At 47.3% G+C, this 23,030-nt stretch overlaps 1 protein-coding gene across 2 annotated transcripts in view; it reads right to left on the bottom strand.

Annotated features, from left to right (window-relative positions):
* PTN (pleiotrophin) overlaps positions 1-23,030 on the bottom strand; it is a 152,165-nt gene that overhangs the window by 16,579 nt on the left and 112,556 nt on the right. The gene's annotated exons all lie outside the window — the stretch shown is intronic.

The raw sequence follows: 23,030 nt of genomic DNA, 5'->3' as shown, positions 1-23,030 counted from the left end.
ATATTTCTCATTCATTTCCATGAGAAGCTAGTCCAATGCACTCTTTATATATGACACTAGCAAACTGCCGGTCAAGAATGACGGTGGGGGGGGGGAGGGAGGGGGAAGGGGGGATGGAATGCCACCAACTACTGCCCTGTGCTTCCACCGCTCTGCATCCAGCCACATGCCACCCCTCCACCTCACTCCACATCTGCCCCCCCTCCCCCCCCGGGAGGTGGCAGCGCAAGGTGGTGGGTGGTGATGCTCCATCCCCGCCCACCCCTCCCATCATTGTTGACAGGCATTTTTGACACAGCACTGGTTGGAGCCACACTGTCCAAGGGTATTATGGACAGACAAACACACAAACAAATGGACTAAAACCTGTGTGTCTGTGTACACACACACACACACACACACACACACACACACGCACACACACACACACACACACACATTCCTTCGTACTTCTTGAGCAAGGGATCTTTTCATGGTCAACCATTTTCACAACCCCTGAACTACATAGCTTCCCTGAGACAAGTAGTACAGTTTGGAAAGAAAAATTATAATTGGACAGCGATTATGGACAAGCTGAAAGTAAACTCTAATTGGAGGAGAGCTGCGCCTTATATAAAGTTCCATTGCTACATTGGTCATAAACAGAGTGAGACTCTTCAGCATTACAGCACAGAGCTCTACTGCTGGAATAAAAGGAACAACTGTAGCAATAGAAAGCCATTTTCCAGTAGATCTGTGAGAGCTATGTGACATGCCCTTTGCCAGTATTTTATATTTGATTACATCTCCTGTGTTATAACTGTGCTGTTTAACACCCTCCTCTATATATAAAGATGTTCATCATTCCCCTTATCCCACACTACTGTACTCTCTTAGGAGCTTGGCACCTTTCCAGTTCCCATAAAGCCAGAAGTGTACAGCTCCTATAACTAGGGAACTAAGGATTGCCCAAATAAGCTGACACCCCATCTGTAACAAAGGTGGCATACCTGTTTGTGTATGCCACCTTCCTCTGGACCTCCACTGTAGTAGTGTTTAAAACAGCTTTATCCAGTGAAAGAACTTTATCCAGCTGTTAAACTGTGATCAGGGTTTGCCAAACACTAAAGCAGTATCTGACAAAGACATGAAGCCGCAGCTGATGGTATATGGAAGGCTTCATTTAAGTCACTAAAGAGTTCATGAATCTTTTAAGAGAATTGTACAGAGCGACAACCAGCAGACACCCCCTGAAAGTTCGCTGGAGGAGGAGGGAAGGCTGCAATGTGGGAACCTTTGGCAAAGATTTCCTTAACTAAGGCTAAACAAGAAACTTTGTTTGAAAATGCAGATTTATTCAAACCAAACCTTCTCATGAGAAAGGGTCAGTTTGAACAGATTCCTTGCTTGAAAACATTTTTGAAAAAAAGATTTTAAAGTACTGGGGGAAAAATAGTTTTCTACCTCAAAATGGTTTATTGTTTAGACATTTAAGTTAATTTTGTTTTACTTTAAAAAATGTAATTAAAATGTTCAAAACCAAAACAAAATTGTTCAAAAATTATAAACAGGAAAGGCTTTGATGGACTCCAAACTAAACTGTTTTTCACATTTTAAATTCCCAAACTGCTTCTGAAATTAAGTTTTTGCCCCAGTTCAGCACAAAAAAACAACTGCTCTTGCAAGATGAGAAAACCACTTCCTGTTCATCTCTAGTCTTATCATGTCTTCACTTTGTGGTCCATTCACACTATATATCCATTTGTCTTGAGTTTTTATACTGCCACCAATCACCATAATTTTTTGATTGCTTTCTGCATAAAAGCAATAACAACAGTGAAATCACTCCCATAATCATTACATTGATTGCCCTGACTTTTCAGAATTTAAATACTGAACTTTATGATGCAGTACTGCACAGTTAATTCATCACATTTCTGATTTCAAAATGAGGTAACAAGGGAAAGAAAAAGATACGTTCAATGTTATTTGCACATCCAAGTAAACATACTAGTGTGTTTTTTTTTCATTTTCAAATCAAACTGCATTCAACCTTAGAAGGTACAGGCTCTGAGAACAGTATACCTTATGCAAAAGGCAATTTTTCAATCTGTAGCCTGGAAGAGGAGGGGGGCAATGCAAAGGCCAGGAGACCTGCTAGTCCCTTTTCGTACAGCCTTACATACGCTGCATGAATTAGCATTTAGGAGGGGAGATTCTACTGAGACTAATCACCAGAAAGGATCCAAGTAATCAGATGATAGTCTAGCTGGGCATCTTTGCTAACAGTTGTGATAGATGGAATTCCAGCAACCTACTCTATCATAGATACATAGACCGCTAGTTCTCCACCTGCATATGTGATTTAAGAACTCTGTGAAAATAAAGTATCATGCCTAAGTAGTGTGCCATTTTCAATTTATAACTTGTCATATTTCTAAACCAGTACTTTTCAAACTGACGTGTACACACTCTGTGAGCACATAGCAAACTTGTAAAGGTAGGCAAGAGAAAAGAATGGGAAAGCTGAACAACAAGAATGTAAATACAGAAAAAAATGAGGAGGGAGGGAATGAAGAACCTTATGCCTTAGGCTACTGGAGGGGGGTCGGTGTGATTGTTTTGACTAAATGTAACATTTTAATTACCTATAACATGCAGTCATTGGGTTACATACCAGTACAATGCACGTAAGGGTATGCAAACCAAAACCGTTTGAGAACCATTGGCTGGTCTGAACCAAATGTCATAATGGTACTTCTATTCATTAAAGTGTTTAACCACCAGGGTCCTGATTCAGCAAAGCATTTAAGTATTTACCAAACTTTAACCACATCCAAGTCCCAATGAAGTTACTCAGGCCCTAACTGCTTAACCCAAAGCTCACTAATGTCAATGTCCTTCCACTGATTTCTTTTGGTCATGTACTACATACCTAGCCAGAATGCAATAAATCAAGTAAATATTTTGAACTGTTGAAAATGATCTTTTTCAAACTTGGAAACTATTTGATAAACCATGCTTACTGGCAGTAACTCTTCAAAATGGATTTGTTTTAAGCTGAAAGTGGCATTTTTGGCATCTTCCCTGTCTATTTAGTTTGTAGTTCATTGGGGCACAGGTTTTCTACTATTCTGTGTAGTGCCTAGCACAACAGGGACCCAGCTGTGGCTGGGCCTCAGGCACTACTGAAATAAATATGCTTAGTGATGATTTAAATCTAAGGATTTTTCCCCATGAGAACTGTTCACCCAGTATCACCGAAATTGAGTGATAGCCTAGGGTTCTGATTAAAGAAACCTAAGCTATATGATTTGGAACAATTTGTTTCTGATTTTGAAGAAATAACCTAAACGTTTCTCTCTTTAAAGTTGGAATCAAGCTTGAATTGAAACTTGGAGGAACTCAAAAGTACAATTATTTCTTTTCTAAATGTGTGTGCATTTCCATGTGTCCAACATTCAAAAAGCTGAGTTAGAATCTGGGAAATCATGAGATTCATGATAATAAATTTGGAGCTCCATTTTTTTTTTTTGTTGTAAAGCTTTTAGGATCATACTTGGATCATGCTGGGCACATCTACACGTTCTTTGATATGCCTTTGCTACTGTGCATTGTTTAGTACCTCCTTTAGTAGCACTAATGCACAGTAGCAAAGGCAAACTTTTTTTTGTGATGCTTAATGCACAATACACTAATTCTACTGTACAGTAGCACAGTTTTTGCCATGACATTCTAATGCGCAATAGAACAGTCCACTGTGCATTAAGGCATATTGTGTAGACACACCTGCTGTCAAGATTTCCCTGCAAACACAAAGGCTAGAAACTTCTTTTTCTTTCAAAACAAAAGCTGAGATTCTCATATAAATCACTTGACTCCAAGAGGTGTGGCTTTTAAGAAAATACCAAGTACTGTGAGACTAATGATGTAATCCTTAGTCCTCCCAACCGGGCACGCAAGAAATCACTCTGTGATTGATGAGCAGGAAAAGTGGGGAGAATAGTGATTAGAATAATGGTAAATTCCCACCCAAAAGGATTTTGGCTATAGAAGGTGGTACATGCAGAACTAGTTAACATTGATGGAACTGGTGCATGCATGGACCAAGGGAGACATATGCTGGTCCCAGGTTTTTAGTCTGCACTCACACATTCAAGGAATACTGGTCAACAAAAGAAGAGCATTGGTCTAAAATAGCATAAAGCTAGATAGATTTGCCCCTTATAGCATATACCTGTGTGCTTACATGCATAGTAAGATAGCCAAATCATTTGATATGTAAACTGCTTCTATATATTACTCAAGATTAGTAAGCAGCTATGTAGTAGGAAATTATTTGTTAACTGGAACCAGAAGAGGCAGAGACAGAGATAGTGGGGGTGGTGGGTGCATGTGGGTGTTTGAGAGAGTGTGTGTCCAGGCACACGTGCATGTGTACAGAACTGGCCTTAGGGGTAGGCAATGTGGGTGACTACCCAGCGTGTTGTGGTCAGAGGCATGCCACACACACAGACACACACATGCACACAAACATACGCATATACACACATACATGCACACACACAGCACCACCCAGACCCACAAAATCAGCAGCACTGCTGAAAACAGAAGCATGCAGGCAGGGTCACAGGGTGCAGTCCAGCATGGAGGTGGAGCCACCCACACTGCCCAGCCCGACCCCTGTCTCCAGTGGCTGCTCAGGAGGAGCCAGGCTGGGCAGTGCAGGTAGCTCCTCCCCACTGGACTGTGCCCCAAACCCCTGCCTTCAGCAGATCTGCTGACTTGAGGCAGGGGTGCCAAAATACAAGTTTGTCCAGGGTGCTATTTGCCTAAGGCGGGCCTTGCATGTTTATGTGTGTGTGCATATGTTTGTGCATGCATGATATGCCTGCCTGCAGATTTTATCTATGTTGTGAGCTAATGACATAGGTTCAGGTTTTTTTTACTAGACCTCCATACTCTGCTGAGCTGCCTGGAAGACTTATATGACAAGCTTACAGAGAAGAAAAGACAGCAAGGAAAATGGAAAGGGAAAGGAAAGGAAAGAAGAAAGATAGAAAGGAAAGATCATGGAAGAAAGTAAAGAAGAGAAAAAGGAAAGAAGATGGGGAAGAGAGTTCACTGTCTCTGCTTGGAATGGTAATGAGTGTAAACATTTGCTGATGGCAAAACTTTTGTCACAATAAGTCCCACAGCTTCAGGCATTTTCACTGCTGAAGGGTACTGATGAATGCCAAGCAGGCTGGATATGCTGCTAAAACAAAAGGCCAATGCAGTTTTGGGCTGCATCAATAGAAGCATTAGGTGCAGGACACAGGATGTGATAGTGTCTCTCTACTGGGCACTGGTTAGGCCTCATCTGAAGTGGTGTGTGCAGTTCTGGGCTCCTCATTTAATAAAGGACATGGACGAGTTAGATAGGCTTTATAGGTGAGCCACAAGGATGATTAAGGGCTTGGAAGTCAAGTCATATGAGGAGAAGCTAAAGGAGCTATGTATGTTCAACTTGCAGAAAAGGCACTTAAGAGGGGACATGATAGCATTTGTCAAATACTTGAAGGGCTGCCATAAGAAGGAAAGTACCTTTTCTCTCTTGCTGCACAGAGGACAATGTGGACCAATGGTCTGAAATTGCAGCAAAATAAATTCAGATTGGATATCCAGAAAAAAATTCAGTTAGAATAGTGAGGCAGAGGAACAGATTGCCCTGGGAAGTTGTGGGCTCTCCATTACTGATGGCGCTCAACAAGAGGTTGGACAGCCACTGGTTGGGGATGATCTAGGCGTAGCTATGCCTATGTTCTACCATGGGTATTTTCCAAGATTCTGGGATTTGCTGGCTGCTACCACCCCCATAAACTCTCCCTTTTTTCTGCTATACATGTCAGGGTGTTTTTAAACTTCCCCAGAGGCATCAGTTGTTGGCTACAGCTAAGGCTGGGGACTTCAACTAGAGTGTGCCAACTCCCCTGCTAGGAGCAAAGTCAGAGATTCCTAGCTAGAGGGTCTCTACCCCATGGTCACATTGGTATGGATTGTGGGGGGGTTTGCCTTCCTCTCTGGCGGAGGGCATGGCCCTGTACCCAGGACCTCTTGAGTGTATATTGTCAACATTTTATAGAAGAGGGACTGTGACAGGGGACAACTCTTGGGGCCAGACCTCATGCCAGCCCATCTACCTGTCTCTAGGGCAATCTGCCCAGTCTTTCCTGCCACAACTCTGCTGTTCCATAAACTGTTGGTATAATGAGGGAGACTGCCCATTACTGCCCCAATGCCAGGGGGCACTATCTGCAGCTCCAACTTCCCCTACACCATAGCCCATTCCTTGCAGATGGCATCACAGTTCTTAATGTCTCTGGCCCCCACTGGGCCCCATAATCCTCCATTCTGGACCCCAACTGGAACCCTCCAATCACATGGCCTACTCCACCTTCATTCTGAGCTACCTAGCTCCCTGTACTCTTCCCCCTCTCAGGTGTGGCCCCCCAGGACCTTTGGCTACACAGACAATGGTCTCACCTCCAAGGCCAGTCGCAACCCCAGGCACTCAGCTCTGGGTGTCCCTTGTGGTGGGCCCCTGGCCCTTTTGACCCTTCTGGTCCTAGCCCCAGCATTGACCAGTCGAGGGTACCTCAAGTCAGGCTTCTTGAGCATCTAGCCCACTCTCTCTCACAGGTCCACCTTCTCAGCCCTACTATGGGGTTACCCACCCAGTTGTGGGAGCTGGAGTTATTAAAGCTACCCAACCCACCTTTCACCAGTGTGGTAACTGGCCTGGCATTTCCTGGGGGCTCCCACACCCCTAGGAGCCCCACCAAGCCACCCATCCCCAGCAGGGTACAGTTTTAGGTCATACCCAAGACCAAAAGCCTCCTAGCCATCCCCATAAGCTCTTGCCCTTACCTCCTAGTTATTCCTGCTGCAGCTCAGCTAGGCAATGTTTCTGCCTCCCCTGGCAGCAGCAGGCTGCAGCCTTTATATATTAGGGTCTCAAAATGGCCACTGCAATCAGGCACCTGCTGGATACCTGACCCACCCCTTAAAGTGGCAGGCATCAACAGTGGCCTGCCACAGAGACATTGGCTGCCATGGTTGCCCTGCTTTACCTGTGGCAGGTTAGGGTGTTAAATCTATTTTGTGTCAGGGTTGAGTGTATTCTTATGTAGAATTTAGATTATGGTTGTAACGGATGGTCTGAATAGGGATGATTCTGCCTCAGGCAGAGGGTCAAAATAGATGACCTCTGGACATCCCTTCCAGCCCTACTTCTCTATGACTCTAACATAAGAAAACGAGACAATGAGGATGTAAAAACATCAGGCCACTCAGACTGTTTAAGCTTTCACCCACAAAATTTTGTATTAACAGAACTCCCCCTGCAAACACAAAGGTTTAAAATGGTCTTGGAGAACATAACCAGAATTTAGGCCTCTGTTCTAGAAAGAGTTCTGATATGGCACTGCTCTACAAGCCACAAGCTTAAATAGGTGCCAAAGTTACATAGCATATCCATTTTAAACTGCAAAGGTACCTAACTTTGAGAGATCTGAGGGACCTAGATCTCTTCAGCCTTCAGAAGAGAAGGCTAAGAGGTGATCTTATGGCTGCCTATAAATCCATCAGGGGAGGGCAGCAGGGAATAGGAGATGCTCTATTTACTAGGGCACCCCCTGGAGTAACTAGGAACAATGGCCACTAATTGACAGAGAGCAGATATAGGTTGGAAATTAGAAAGAACTTCTTCACAGTAAGGGTTGCCAGAATCTGGAATGGGCTTCCAAGGGAGGTGGTGTTGTCTCCTACCTTAGGGGTCTTCAAGAGGAGACTGGACCAGCACCTGGCTGGGGCCAACTGATCCCAGTGCTCTTTCCTGCTCAGGGCAGGGGGTCGGACTCGATGACTTACTGAGGTCCCTTCTCACCCTAACATCTATGAATCTATGAACTTTTGCACATGCACAGAAACATTCCAGTTGCAGCTAAACTTTACCTAGATGTCTAGATTTTGTCAGCTGGGTGACTATAATGATATTACAGTTATTTGCCCCAACATGGGGATTGTTCAAAAGGTACCCCTATAGACATAGGTGATGCCCCCCCTGACAGTGAGCACTCTCAGTGTAGATGATGGGCAGGGGGGGCAGGTGGAGCACTAGTGCCACCCCCCCAAGAAGTGCCACTGGCACTCTTGGCATGCTGCTGGAACTTCTGGGCTCAGCGTCCCCCGTTCTGCTCCCCACCACTGCAGCCACCTGCCGATGGTCCCCACTCGGCCTGCCCTCGCTACCAATGCCCATGTCACTACCTATGGGCGGTTGCAGTGCCCCGCAGCCTCAGGAGGCATGTCTTACTTATGCCTACAGAGGAGATAACAGCCAGAGATCCCAGATGCATAAGCCACCAACAAAGGCCCCCAAACTTTACCAACTGAGGGATGCACTGGATATTTGCCAACGGCTCAAGAAAAGCCTAGACTGTAGCTGATCTTGCAGGGAGGACAGGGGAAAGCAGGACGTGCAGGGAGGACAGGGGAAACAGAGGGGAACTGGAGAGCTGATGTTAGGGTGCGCTGAGATGTTATGGTCTGCAGTGTTGTTTGAGAAGTCAGTGTTCTGACCACCCCTTCCCTCCCTCCTGCTCCCTTCCAGGAATGGAGCAAAGAAAGAGCTCTCAAAGGGAAGGGTCATACAGATTGCTGGGGAAGCCAGGCACAAAGCAGACTCAGAGTCTCAAAGCCTTAGGCTTGCCCCTCTAAAAGCTAAGCCAAGGACTGACTGAAGCAAGAGCCTACAGGAAAGAAACCAGACAAGGTTTTGTGGGGAGTCCCAAGGCAGAACTTCTCCTGAGAGGTGGGATGGGGAGCTGTGACTATAGTGTGTAGCACAATGAAGGCATTTTCCAAGTTGGGGCCACTAGGCACTGCTGTAATAATAATACTATTGCTGCTGCTGCTAAATAACAGGGCCTGCAGTCAACCTTAACCCATACACTGATTTGGGCTCTGAGGGTGCATCCACATCTCTTCCCTGGTACTCTCTGCCTACACACTCTTGCTCACGTACCCCAAACCTAGAAATGAGGCATTTAAGCCATGCTGAGGCTGCTCCCCCACCGTGGTTCTCAAGATTTCTTGCTTCCAGTGTGCCTAAAGGTCCCTTGCAAGCCAGTAGCAGGTGGCAGGGCATGCCTGAGACTGGCAGTCCCTGGAAACACCAGAGAAGTGGTTTAGACAGATCCTAAGTGCTGCATTTTCTAATGTTAGCACAATACCTACATGGTTGCAATGAGAAGAGAAGGGCTATGAGGACTAGAGCAGTTTTTTTGAGGAGAGGTTTGGAAGAGAATTCCCACAATTTTACTTTCCCTTTTTTACTTTCACAGCTGCTTGCTTAATGTGAAAAAATACTTCATTTTTATATCTATCTAATTAGTTTGAGCAGTATCCTATTATTTTGCTTTCTATAATACTAATTATTATGCTAGCCACATGTGTGCACAACTAATGAGTTACATTAAAGGCTGGAAACCCTGGAATTTACAGAAGAAGATGCAGCCAGCACTGTGGGGTCAAATCATGCGACTTTCACATCTTCAAATTGAAAAAAACAAAACAAAACCCAAAGTTCTTAATACTCATAGGTTGCTTTTCCCCTTTGGAAGCGGGGACAACTATTTCTTCTTTTTTTTAATGGGAGGGCTGGAGGAGAGCACAATATCAAGCAGAAGGTCCCTACTTAACATAGCAAATCACCCATTCTGCCAGCACAGTCAGTCAAGTTATCTACTGTATCAATATGGCAGTCAGTCCATTTAACCAATAAGTAGCCGCACATAACTAGGGACCTACTTAATTCACAGTTTTCATGGAAAAAGTGAAAACCAGCAACATCCATGATCACTGGGAAATATCCATTGGCCGCAATTTCCCACAAAATTAACCCCGTCCCCAAAACCCACCTCCCCACCCAGAATATTATTCATATAATACCTTGTTTTAGAATTTCCCAACCCTTACCATGATACTTGAGACTTACTGTCTGCGAAAATGGTAGGGCCTCTCCATCAATCTGCAGCAATGGCAGGGCCTCCCCACCAAATAGCAGTGAGGGGCAGGGCCACTGGGAAATGCCTGCAAAATTGGCCCTTCATGCCATGAGCAAACTGCAAAAATTGGCTTTGTCTCACTATGAGTTAAGTAGGTCCCTATATGTAAGACTAGTGAGCCATTCAAACAACATTCTAGGTAGCTTCTTCCATCAACCAGCAGCCAAATTATTCTGCCAAAAGAGCAGACAGTCTCTTATGGCAATACATGGTTACTGATGAATCCTGTCTGTAGGTATGTATCTAGTCCAACAGGTAACAAGCACCTAGTATATTCTACTGCTCTCAGATTGATAGCGAAGCAGGGAACTCCTCTGACTACAAGTATATTTGCTAAACAACAAGCATCCAGGTATGTATTTTTGCACCTTCTGAAAGCAGATATAAAATCAAATAACCTTTTTAAGTCAGCTTAGATAACCCACCCCAAAATGAAAGATTGCAACACAAGCAGAGAAGCACCATATTCACCCTGAAAAACCACTGGGTTGTTCTGAGAGGGACTGGAAAAGAAAGGATACAACAGCTAACTGTTCACAGCATAGATCTAAAAGTCAGCTGTTCTTCACTCTCTTCCTGGATCAGCTACTGATTGTGTTTGTGACCTTGTAAAAGTCATTTAGTCTTTCCCTATCTTTGTTAGCACTGATCTTTAATGTAGGGACAACAACACAACACTTCTCTATCATACAGGAATGCTATGAGGATTAGTTAACTATTTCCTGTAAAGAATCTTAAATAAAAGACGCTATGTCATGTAGAGTATTATTATTAATACTATATTAACCTCCATGTAAAATGTTCAAATGACATTGTTAGCAGTTATACAAAGTAGGATAAATGTATTTCCTCTAGGATAGAAGTACCCGAATTTTGGCAGAAACAGATAATTGCATTGATAACGTGCCAGCCACCCAATGGCTGCATCTAAGCTGCTTTACTGGAGCAGTTGACAGCCACTTTCCCCTGCAGTATGGCAGGACCAAAGGCCCCAGCATCCAATAGTGTATCTTGATCTGAGCACCTGTTTTGAATATTGGATGCTGGCATTTTTAATCTTCATAAGGCCATGCTCCTGAATCAAAGCCAAGAACTGCGGGCTGCATATACACATTGCTGTATATGGACCAGGAGCTACAATTGTTCACCCATGCTGTTAGGATTGACATGAATAAGACTGAACTAATTCAGATCAGATGCACAAAATATTAATATAGAAAGCAGACAGGAAATAACTTTTGCACTCTCTCTTATCAGAGCAAAATAATAATCAGGTTAGAAAGACAGATGAATAGATTGCAGAAGTAGCAGATAACATATCCACTGAAGATTCAATTCCATGTTATTTTAATCAGAAGAACACATTGTTAAACATCTGAGAAACAGAGAGAGACAGATGGGAAGACAAGAAGAGTGAGAAAGGCAGGAAGACACGGGGAGAGAGAGAGAGAGAGAGAGACCCACTGAGACAACCAATCTCAGTAAAAAATAAATTCTTCCCCTCTGAGCAATAAAGCAAAATGTTTCCTGAATCCTGACAATACCCAGTTCTTTTACTTTCTAGATGGCTGGAACCTGAACAATCATCAATCAAGTTTGGGCGGCTGTGAAGTAGGGCAGTGTTTTCTGCTCATTGGTGCAAGTTGGCCATTAGAGCAGCTGCTCAGCAGAGGTGCCTGATTCTTTTACATCTGTCACCATGGTTTAGGAAGACCTTGAACATCACTGACATGGCAGATACTGATTAGAATATGTGACTGTGCATGCTTGAGGAGCTTCGGTTGTTTCAACTGGGATTCCATGAAAAAAATTGGCTTTTATCTCTCCCCGGCTATGGAGATATGTTTTCTCATAACCTTATTTGTGTAGGAGATACACAAACCATAGTATCTCTCCACATTTCCAGAGCTAACAATCTTCCATTCAAAAGGCACCATCTTCTGGGATAGAGTGAGATCATCATACTTTGACATGCCAGTCCAAGGCATTATTAACAGGTGTGGTAGACCCCAAATACATTTCCAGAGAAAAGTATCTGTCAGAAAATAAGATGGTTTCTGCTCCAGTGTTGGCTTTCCCACTCTCCAAAAGTCACCGCAGAAGAGTTTCTCTGAGAACCCTTTATTTCCAAGCAGTGAATACAGGGGTGGCTGAGTGCCCCAGAATATGGCTAATACTAATACCTGGCTGATAAGTAAAACCAGCCAAAGAAAGTGGATCAACTACAGGCAAGGAGGAAATATAGATCTAAGTTGTCCAAGCTCTAAATTTTTACCTGAACTAGGAGATCTCATCATCAGACAGTGATAGTGTTTGAAGACTATTTCAAGGTCTTTCCAGAGCTACTGATTAGGGATGAAGAAAAAAGTACAAAGAAAGTAAATCCCAGGGCATCAGCTTCCCAAGCAGGCTTTGATTCCTGAACTTAATGAGTAGCTCTATCAGTTTTACTAAGCAGATATTTTGTTGGCATCCATATGGGTTCCTAGAAAACCTAAATTTATCTCCCCTAGGAAAGCAGCGAAAGGAAAACTTGCAACATTTTTTCTCCATTTCTTTAAGTGACCTTTTCCTTCTTGCAAGACACACAGAGTGATCTTGCAGAATAATCATCTTCTAAAAGGGTCAATCAAAACTTAGGTTACCAGTGGGGAGGCACAAGTTTTCATCCTAGAAACAGCGTTGTTTTAAAAAAAATGAGCTGGAAAAGGGATGAACAGTAAGGTGGCAACATTTGCAGATGACACATCATTACTTATGGTAGCCAAGACCAGAGAAGATAATGAGGGATAATTTCAGTGTTGACAAATACAAAGTATTGCATATTTGGAGTGCATCCAAATTAGCGTGGTCACGCGGCATGTGGCTCCGCAAACATGTTTGCAGCACCACATACCACACAGTCTGGTGTTCTCTGTGCTGCAAGAGCACGCTGCCCAAGCATGCACTGCGCTGGATATTTTTTCTGTGGGTTTTTTTACCCCTGGTTATCCAGGGATCAAAAAAAACCATGGAAAAAAAAATCCAGAGCAACACATGCTCAGCCAGCAGGCACTGCTGAAAAGTGGTGCCAGACTGCCCGGAGCCACACCCTGCTGCCAGCCAGGTGCTGCGCAGCAGAATCGGGAAGCAGCACCGGGAGGCCCCCAGGACTCCAGGTAAGGTCTCCCCTACCACACCTGGTGCAACTTGCCGCGCGCCAAAGTGCACATGGCACAGGTGTTCCCCAGGGACAAGTGACAGCAGTGCAAGGTCCACCACCACTACTTGTCCCAAGGGAACCAAACATCCACGCACATCTGGATGCGCCCTAGAAGGAATAATTTCATTTCTGTATACCTTATTAAATGCCAAATTAACAGCACTAACTCAGAAAAAAACAGGGCATCATCATAGATAGCTTAGTGAAGATCTATGTAGTGTGCAGCAGTGTCCAAAAAAAGCAAAAGGCGGAATAGATATTATTCCAGGGGTGTGCAAAATACATCCAGTGTGCCGGATCCAGCCTGCCAAGTTATTCTATCTGGCCCATAGCATATGGTGGGTCCCTTGGCTCTGCCCAGCCCTGGCATGAGGAGCAGCCCAGGCTGTGTGGTGCCAGTCCCACCACCCCAGGTGCAGAGGTGACACCTGGCACGGAGCACAGCCTGCCCTATCCCCGCGCACAGTTGTTAGGAATGCCAAAAGCTGTTGTCCATGAGGCTGGGCAGTGTGGCACCAAGGTGGGGGCAGCATGGTAGACAAACTCAGCTTCACAGCAACCCCTGTGGCAGCAGTTTGCTCTGCCCTCGCTTCCAGCTGCCGCCACCAGTGTCTCTGCCACAGTTGGACTCAGCCCTGCTGCCCAGGCACCCCAGGCTGTTCACCCTGCACCCACCACTGGAGATACCGGACAGAGCAGGGCATGGTTGGCCAGGAGAATGGGATGGGACCACGGGCAGACAGAAAACAGCATCCAGGAGCAGGACAGGCAGGTGAGTCCAGGACTGAGGCTCACTGCTGTATTATTCCCTGTGCCACTCATTATTATAATGCTAATTTTATGTAAGATACGGTATTCAACCTAAAATACTCTGTTCAGTTCAGGTCAGTACACATCAAAAAGATTTTGCAATAATAGTAGAAAATGTAGGCAAGTGTAACAAGTTATATTCGTCATGATAAAATCTTATATGAAGAAAGGCTGATAAGACAGTGACTTTTTAGTTTAGGGAAGAGATAAAATGGGACAACTAAACTTACACAAAATGAGTGATTGTATAAAGTAGACTGGGGACTTCTATTCACCTTGTCTTGTAATAGCAAAATGAAAGGAAATTCAGTGTAATGGAGAAGCTACAAATCCAAGTTAAATGAAGAGAAAAGGGGTTTTTTTCCAGTGAAAACTGAATTAAATTGGGAAATCCATGGAAAGAGACATGAAACCAGTTTTGGCTGCAACAAAACCGCATATTTTAGTGAAATACTTTTTGTTGCAAAGTTCCTAACCCAGCTCTAACCAGTAAATATTAAAAATGCAAAAAGTACACAAGCGTTTGGGATGAATTATAAATCCTCAAGTTTTAAAGCCAAGTTTTCAGAATGGGTAAGAGAAAAATCTTCTGATGAGGCGGTTTATCCTGTATTTGTGTCGTGCAGATTTTCATGCACTTTTCTCTGACACATTTGGCATTGGCCACTGTCAGAGACAAGTATTGGAAAAAGACTACCTGCTCCAAGATAGATCCAATATTACTGTCTCTATTGTTATGGCTGCTTGATATTGGCTTCATTTGAAATTGAGCCCAAATTATTATCTGCCTACTTGTCTGTCTGCTTTTAAAAGGCATAGTATTCTGCACTCTATTTCCAGCAATCAATTATCATTTGCTTAGTTTGTTTCCTTTCCCTCAGCCTCCAGCAGTTGGAAATGTAATCAGAGCTTTCTCTCCTGCTGCTAGACAACAGTGATGCTGCTCTTGAAATATATACCAATCAGAAGCATAATAATAGGTGAAAAGATTAATCTGATCCTCATGATGAGAACATCTCAGATACCAGATGGCCACTACATTAGCTGCTGTCTTTGATCGCTGGAAAAGCCACATACAACCTATGATTCTGCTGCTCACCAGCACTTAGGTCTACATGTTGGTGCAAAATTTCCCCAGGCACCATACTGCCCCAGAACAAATTTGCTATTTACAGGCAACACATCTGTGGTCTCTTCTCCAAAAGCCTTAAGTCACTCCTACAAGCTCTGGGTGAGAAAAGTGAACAATCCTTGAAAGCTGAATCTGTCCCACATCCTATTCCATGCAGGGTGCATCTACACAAGACCTTTTACTGTGCAGTAACATAGTTTAGTATGCAGTAACCGTGTGCACTTACATATGCACATGCTTACAGTGCTACAAATGAGTAAATTTGCAGGGTACTACATTGTAAATCTGCGAGGTACTGCGTGGTAACACATGCGTAGACGCCAACCAGGAGCAAATTTGCTCCTGGTCAGCCCTGCCAATAGGGGGCCAGCCTCACAAGAGCCCCAGGCCCTGCAGCTGGGAACCTCTCCTGCCTCAGGGCTGGGCTGGCTCTATGCCAGCCAGAACTCCAAGCCCTTAATAGCCTGCAGGCATTTAGAGCTCTGGGGTACATGTGCAGGAAGCCTGGGGCAACTGCTGGCAGTTTCTGCTCCCCCTGCACAGGGCACAGGCCACCTGTGGCAGCCTGCATGTACCCCAGCACCACTGCTTGGCACTGCAGTGCTGCATGGCTGTACCATCCAGGCTTGCCAGCACACAGGCCCAGCTGCAAGCAACTCCTGGGGCCAGCTCCAGCTGCCTGCAGCCAAACCCCAGCAGCCTGCTGGGAGCCTGCATGTGCTGTGGGGCATCGCCTCACCATGCAGCTGTTAGTCCTGTGCTGTGCCCCTGAGCTGGGTGCTACAGGCAACTGCCCATGCCCAACAGCACAGGGAAAGCCATACAGAGGCCTAGAGAGCCAGTGTGGGAGGCCCAATGGCATCATCACCCAAGCCACACACCACCACCTGGCCCAAAACTGGTTGCAGAGTAGACTGGAGACCTCATGGTGCTGTGGGGCAAGGCAGAGGCACAGTGGCAGTTTGGGTGGGGTGTGTGCTCCAATGTACACATGTATGAGGGATTGTCAGGCCAGATGCAGGAGCGTGGGCACAACCAGCCAGTGCAGCAGTGCCACATGAAGGTCAAGGCCTTGCAGGCACAGTGGGTTACGATCACCAACTACAACCGTCATTTGTGGGGTGCCCACAAGTCTATGCCTTTTATGCAGCAGCTGACTAACATCCTCATACCCCAGGACCCAAGCCACAGACATGCTGTGTACTCCAGCGTGGGTGACCTGCCCAAGACCCTGTCCTGGCCTGGCACCTGTGGAGATGTGTCACTGGGGGAGGGGCCCTCAAGCCACCCACAGCCTGTCCCGCTGAGCTCCCTGTCCCCAGCCTCTACCAGCAGCTCGGGGAGCCCAGGTCAGCGTTTACCCCAACAGCTACACAACCTCAGCACCAGCCACAAGAAGCAGCCAGCTGTGTCACCACTGGCCGCCAGCAGCACCAGCTCGTCCCTGAGGTGGGGAGCCCTGGCCGGGCACCCACAAGCCATGCCACATTGCCCAACAAGTCTGCTGGGAGCTGCATGCCACTGCTAACCAGAACTAATCAGTGCCACTGGGCACACCAGTCCCACCCACGTGGTAAGCCCCGCCCTGGGGGGAGGGCCCTTCTCACCCCAGCCCCAGCTCTCAGCCCCAGCCCCTGCCTGCGCTTCCCACCTGGCTGCGCTTCCCTGGTCTCTAGGCGGCATGCAGGGAGGCAGGAGACAATGCAAAACTATTGAGCAGCCCATGCCTCCACAGCTAGGTGGGCATGGGTCTTTCACATGCCAAGGAATGCATTAATGCCAGCAGCGATGTCCCCCTCAGCTGCAGGGGGCAGGGATGTGTAGCACAGCCACAGGTAGCCCTCCAGGTGGCAGTGGAGGTTGCAGGGCAGCACAGGCTTGCCCACCACAATCAAAGCTCAGGGTCCTTTGCCAGGTGTGCTTGGGGCACCATAGCCAGCAGCAGCAGCAAGGCATAGTGGGTTGGGCACCCCTCGGTCCACACAAACAGCAATTTGCAATGCACCCAGGATACACACAGCAGGAGCATGCTTGGTGTGCAGAGCAGCCATGGGAGGGAGGGGGTGCTGGATCTGGGGTGCCTCCCTGGAGAGGCCCCCTGTGGGGAGGACAAAGGTGAAGGCAACTCCACATCCCAGTCATTCCCTAGCCCCACAGCCCCGAAGCTCAGGTGCTATGGGCTTGGCAGCAGGACAGTAGACAGGCTGGCCTGCAGGAAGAGAAGGGGAGGGAGCGGCGTCTGGAGCTACAGCAACAGGTGCTGCCAGGAGCCTGGCCTGGCCCAACCTGGGAAAGGGGCATGGAAGGTAAGCCGCCTGCGGCCAGCACACAGCAGCCTGCTGGCCCCTAGGGAGCAAGCAGAGACAGGAGGCTCAGCCAGCACCCACCCTATCCAGCCAACTTACTGTGGTCCATGGACACTCATGCATGAACAACCCCTGATCTGAGGCCAGGCAGCACATGGGCTCCTGGTACAGAGCACTGTATCTCAGAGATGTTGCAAACTCCCACAAACAGCTTCTTTCTCATGGCTCTGCAGGCCCTCCAGCTGCACATGGGGGAGAGACCACAGCTGGCAGCTGGGATATGGCCACAGCATAGCCACCACCCATGGCCAAGGCCCTGCAGATGTGCCAGCTCCACAGGAGGTAGACCCAAGATTGGACCCTCCTCCTGGACTGGCTGGTGATGGTCACAGAGGACCAGCTGGTAGCCACAAAGATGTGGCGGGCAGAGAACATCACCCACCAGGACAGGTGGCAGGAAGAGGACATCACCTGTAAGGATGTGCAGGACCAGGTAGACCAGGAATTCAGGGTGCAGCTCCTGGCCCTGAACCAGAAGAGCATGGAAGCCCTGCAGGAGCAGGATGCACTCATGGTCAGGGCAGTGGAGGCCAAGGAAGAGGACCGCCAGGTGCTGGACACTGTCCTGGCCCTGGTGGTTGCTTTCGTGCTGCCCACTGCTCTGCCCCTGACCATAGCCCCGTCTGCCCCCTCACAAGCACCCACCACCTAGCAGCAGGCCCCCATGTGGGCTTGGATGGAGATCCAGCACTGCCTCCACCAGACCCTCCACCTGGACCCAGTCCCTCCACTCACCCTGGCTCCATGTGGGCATGGTGCCAGAGCTGCCTGCAGTGGGGTCAGGACCACGTGCTGTCCCTGTCTACTAGCTGCTGAAGAGGGAGTTGCCCACACTGGAGGACCAGCAGCTACCATCACCCCTGGGCAAGCCCCCAGCCCGCTGGGCTTGCTATGGTGTGTACACCGGCAGGGGGAAACAGCCAGAGGCAAGGGTGCTGGCCACCTGTCCCTGGGCTCCATCCCTATGCACCCCCACCCCATGGCTGCCCACCCCAGGAGGGAACACACACGGGCCATGTTGTATACAGTTTGCACAGGGAAGAGTGTGTTATATTGTTGGTGGGTGGGGTGGGTGGTAGAGGGGCCCTGTTGTTGGGGAGGGAGGGGGGATGGCTCTGGTGTTGGGGAAGGAGGGGAGGAAGAGGGTCTATTTGTTGTGACGGCAATAAAGTGTTTTCCTGAGAGCTGACTGTGGTGAACATAGAGCTGGGGGTGGGTGGTAGGACAGGGGTCCATGGGCAGCTGTCCAGGCAGGCTACAGCAGGGAGTGCAGCAGGAGGTAATCAGCCAGTGCCTCTCGCACCTGGTGCCCTGGGCCCCGCTGGCAGGTGTGTGGCTTGCCCAAGGCCTTGGCGGTGGGGGCCCACTGGGGCCAGCAGAAACCTAGGGTGCTGGTTGTCACTGCCAGGGGCAGGGGCTGGAGCAGCCATAGCACAGGGAGGCAGAGGCTGCAACGAGAGAGCTGCAGTGTGCTAGTCCTGGCCTCTGCATGCTGCTCCTGGCCAGATGGCTGCTGGCAGGTGTGGCCGGAGCCTGGAGCTCCCTCTGGTGGTGACAGGGGCCCACTGCAGTGCCACAGGAAGCAGAATCAGTTTGCTACTAGGAACAACAAATCTTCTCCCATGTCCCTGCACGTAAAGACGCCTCCCCAGAAGCGTTTACTCTCAAGTAGTTTACTTACGAGTAAACTGCTCCTGGATCAAATGCATATGTAGATGCACCTGCAATTGAGCAAAAGGCCTATGCTGTCCTTCTCCCCCCGCCATGAGGAATTAAGTAAGTCTCCACTGTAGTTGAAGACAAGGCTGGATCTGGACTTAATTAGGCACTGACATATGACTGAAGATCTCATTATGAAGAATGCATTGACTCTAGTATCCAGCATGTCATCAGCTCAGACTTCTGACTTGGTAAGTCAAAGGAGGTTCTGCCTAGATTCTGTGCACCCGTGTAATACATTCTAATTTGTCACCCTAACTCCTGGGGACTGGGGTGGTGTGAGCACTAAGGCGCATGGTTGACAGCCAAGAGACTGCAAGTTTGAGACCATAGCAGCAGCCCTCCTCCAAAGGCTGGACAGTGTGGCCTGTCAGATTCCAATGAATCTGCAAATTCTGCTAAATACCTTGTCATGAGGACATGAAAAAAGAAGGCCCCTAACTCTTCCCTTCACTTGCAATTCATTTTACAGGCATGCACACAAGAGAGTTCTCCTCACAAATCTAGTACTAGCAGGAGTTCTCTAGGAAGGTCAACTATAGATTATAAAATGGAGATGTTCCCTGTTGAAAAGAAATCACACAGATCACACACATGGGAGCACAGAAGTGCTACACAGGAAGATGCCATAAAGATCTCCAGTGCAAATGAATGAGCAGCATTTACTGGTTACTAAGCATTTACTGGTCACAATCCCCTAAATTCCCCACATTTACCCCTGTTGCAAGGCACTAAGATGTGCCTGCTCCTTTCAGGGCAGAAACTGCCTAGAGAGAGGGCCCCAAGGGCCAGGCAGAAACCCCACAGCTGCAGGTTAATAAGGGAATTAGCCTGCACCTGTACCTGCTCAGTTGACTGGAAGAAGGCGGGGCCCTGGGCACATATAAGCCCCTGGGGAAGGCACTCTCATAGAGAAAGCTACTTGGACATGCTTCACTGCCTGTTCTGCTGCTGGTAGGATTAAAGAGCTATAGGAGCTCATAGTACTTGTGGGTAGGAGGCACATTATACTGAGAGAGAAGCTTGCCTTCTTAAAAAGGATACGGTGTGGACCCCACGGTTATTGCTGTATTGTACTCCAGGGGCTTGTGTTTTCTGTTGTTATTTACGCCAGTGGACCGGGCTGAGACTATTGGAGAGGAGGAGACCTCATTGGGGCACACTACCATGCAGAGCCCCAGTGCCAGAGGATAAAGTGACATGGGGTGAGGAGACCCCAGTGCCAGATGGTGCAGTTACTGAGGCTATGAGTCCAGTGACAACAAGAGGCCAAACTAAACTGAGGCCTCAACACTAGAGACAATGTCTAAATACCATCTGTGAGGCATGGGGTGTGGTAAATGGGCAGCTTTGGACCCATGCATTTATCCCATAAAGCTTGGGGTGTCTTGTGAGGCACCTGCTTAGAATGGGACCCAGCAAGGGGTCTAAACCCTCAGGGTTTAGTGGGGTCCATCAGGACTGTGACTGCATAGCAACTTGAGAGCAGCCTCCTTATCTACTATCTTAACCAACAGTGTGTGGCAGGTGAGACTAGAAGGCACCCACAGGGCAAAGCTGGCACTGTCACAGGGCCATAAGGGCATTACAGCTGTCTCTAGGGACACCAACCTGTGACCCCCCCCCCCCCATAATCCCACCCAGAGAGTGGTGGTGGACGGGTCTTATTCGACCTGGAAGGATGTGGGCAGTGGGGTTCCCCAGGGCTCGGTCCTCAGGCCCGCACTGTTCAACATCTTCATTGGCGACTTGGATGAGGGCGTGAAAAGCACCCTGTTCAAATTCGCAGATGACACTAAGATGTGGGGGGAAGTGGGCATGCTAGAAGGGAGGAATAGGCTGCAATAAAACCTAAAAAGGTTACAGGGGTGGGCGGATGAGAACAGGATGGGTTTCAACACTGACAAGTGCAGGGTACTGCACCTGGGGAGGAAGAACAAGCAGCATACCTACAGGCTGGGGAACTCCCTTCTCATCAATGCAGAGGCAGAAAAGGATCTTGGAGTTATTATTGATGCCAAAATGAACATGGGCCAACAGTGTGGAGACATGGTCAAGAAGGCCATCCGTACCTTGTCATGCATCCACAGATGCATCTCAAGCAAGTCCAAGGTGGTGATCCTCCCTCTCTGTGCGACACTGGTCAGGCTGTAGATGAAGTACTGTGTCAAGTTCTAGGCGCCGCACTTCAGGAGTGATGTGAACAACATCGAGAGGGTCCAGAGAAGGACCACTTGCATGATCGGGGGCAGCAGGGCAGGCCCTGCGAAGAGAGGCTAAGGGACCTGAACCTGTTCAGCCTCCACAAGAGAAGGCTGAGCGGGGATCTAGTGGCCTGTTACAAACTAGTCAGAGGGGACCAGCAGGCATTGGGGGAGTCCTTGTTCCCCCGAGCACTACCAGGAGTGACTAGAAAGAATGGCTACAAGGTGGCAGAGGATAGATTCAGACTAGACATCAGGAGGCGCTACTTCACTGTCATGGCGGCTAGGATCTGGAACCAACTTCTGAGAGAAGTGGTGCTGGCTCCTATCCTGGGGGTCTTTAAGAGGAGGTTAGACGAACACCTTGCCAGGGTCGTTTGACCCCAGTACTTTTTCCTGCCATGGCAGGGGGTCGGACTTGATGATCTACTCGGGTCCCTTCCAACCCTACAAACTATGAAACTATGTAAAAACCAGGCAGGCATGTCTCACCTTATACATAAGGAGAAAATCAACTGCAAGTATTCCATGGACCATAAGTGAACTATTGACCACAGTCCATGGGAAACTTGTCATTTTAATTGTATATAATATTTTTTACATTTATTCAAGGAAAACAATGACAGCCCTGGTATGTACTTAGCCTCAGCTGGTTTTCAGGATCTGATCCAGGAGCTATATTGCCTATCGTCTTTATGAAGGTCAGAAAGCATGTTGTCTAAGATGCCATGGTACATCAAGAGCCATACAGCCTACAACCTATACAAAGGACACAAAACATGTTGTCTGAGATGCAGTGGTACATCAAATGGTACTATAAATTACCCTGTGTGCACAGCACCTGCTGCTGCTGCTGAGAAGTTCATTAAAAAGCCTGACTGGTTAGAAAGAAAAGAAGTTTGTCCAGTATTGACCAAGACAGTCTGTGACATTTTGAAACTGAGATGAATTGGTTAGGTATATGGTTGTCTGTGTATTGGGAATTGCATTGTCAATTGCAGTTAAAGATGACATACAGAGTCCCTTCCTCTTCCCAACCATCCTTTCCCCAAACAGTTCTCTTAAATTTTCGAGTAGGTGATCCAAAGCATCCACAATATTAATGAACTCTACAGTGTTGTTCTGGACACAGGATATCAGGAAAAGTCATCTCTCCCTAAAGCTTTACTTGAGAACATAGTACTACTTATAGTATCCCTACTTAAGGGAAAGAAGATCCTTTTTAAAAAGTAACTATTAAGAAGTAAATAAAAATGGAGATATAAATAATATTTGTACTGTTACAATCATTGTTGCTTACTATTACTGGTTTGCTCCTATCAGCGGGGGGTTCTCTTGGTTGCTTTCTCTTGGTATGATGTGGTTGGCTCCAGCTCTCTGGGCATGGGAACTATAGCTAACTTTTTAAATTTTTGTGACACCATGAAACCATTAACAACCTATTAGCAGTACCTGTTGAAAAGGACTCAGCCTGAGGCCCTTAATTTTTATCCTACTTCCTGTCTAGCA

This window comes from Alligator mississippiensis, chromosome 4 (genome assembly GCF_030867095.1).
Source record: "Alligator mississippiensis isolate rAllMis1 chromosome 4, rAllMis1, whole genome shotgun sequence".
Taxonomy (NCBI): domain Eukaryota; kingdom Metazoa; phylum Chordata; order Crocodylia; family Alligatoridae; genus Alligator; species Alligator mississippiensis.
This window is presented reverse-complemented; position numbering and strand designations above follow the sequence as displayed.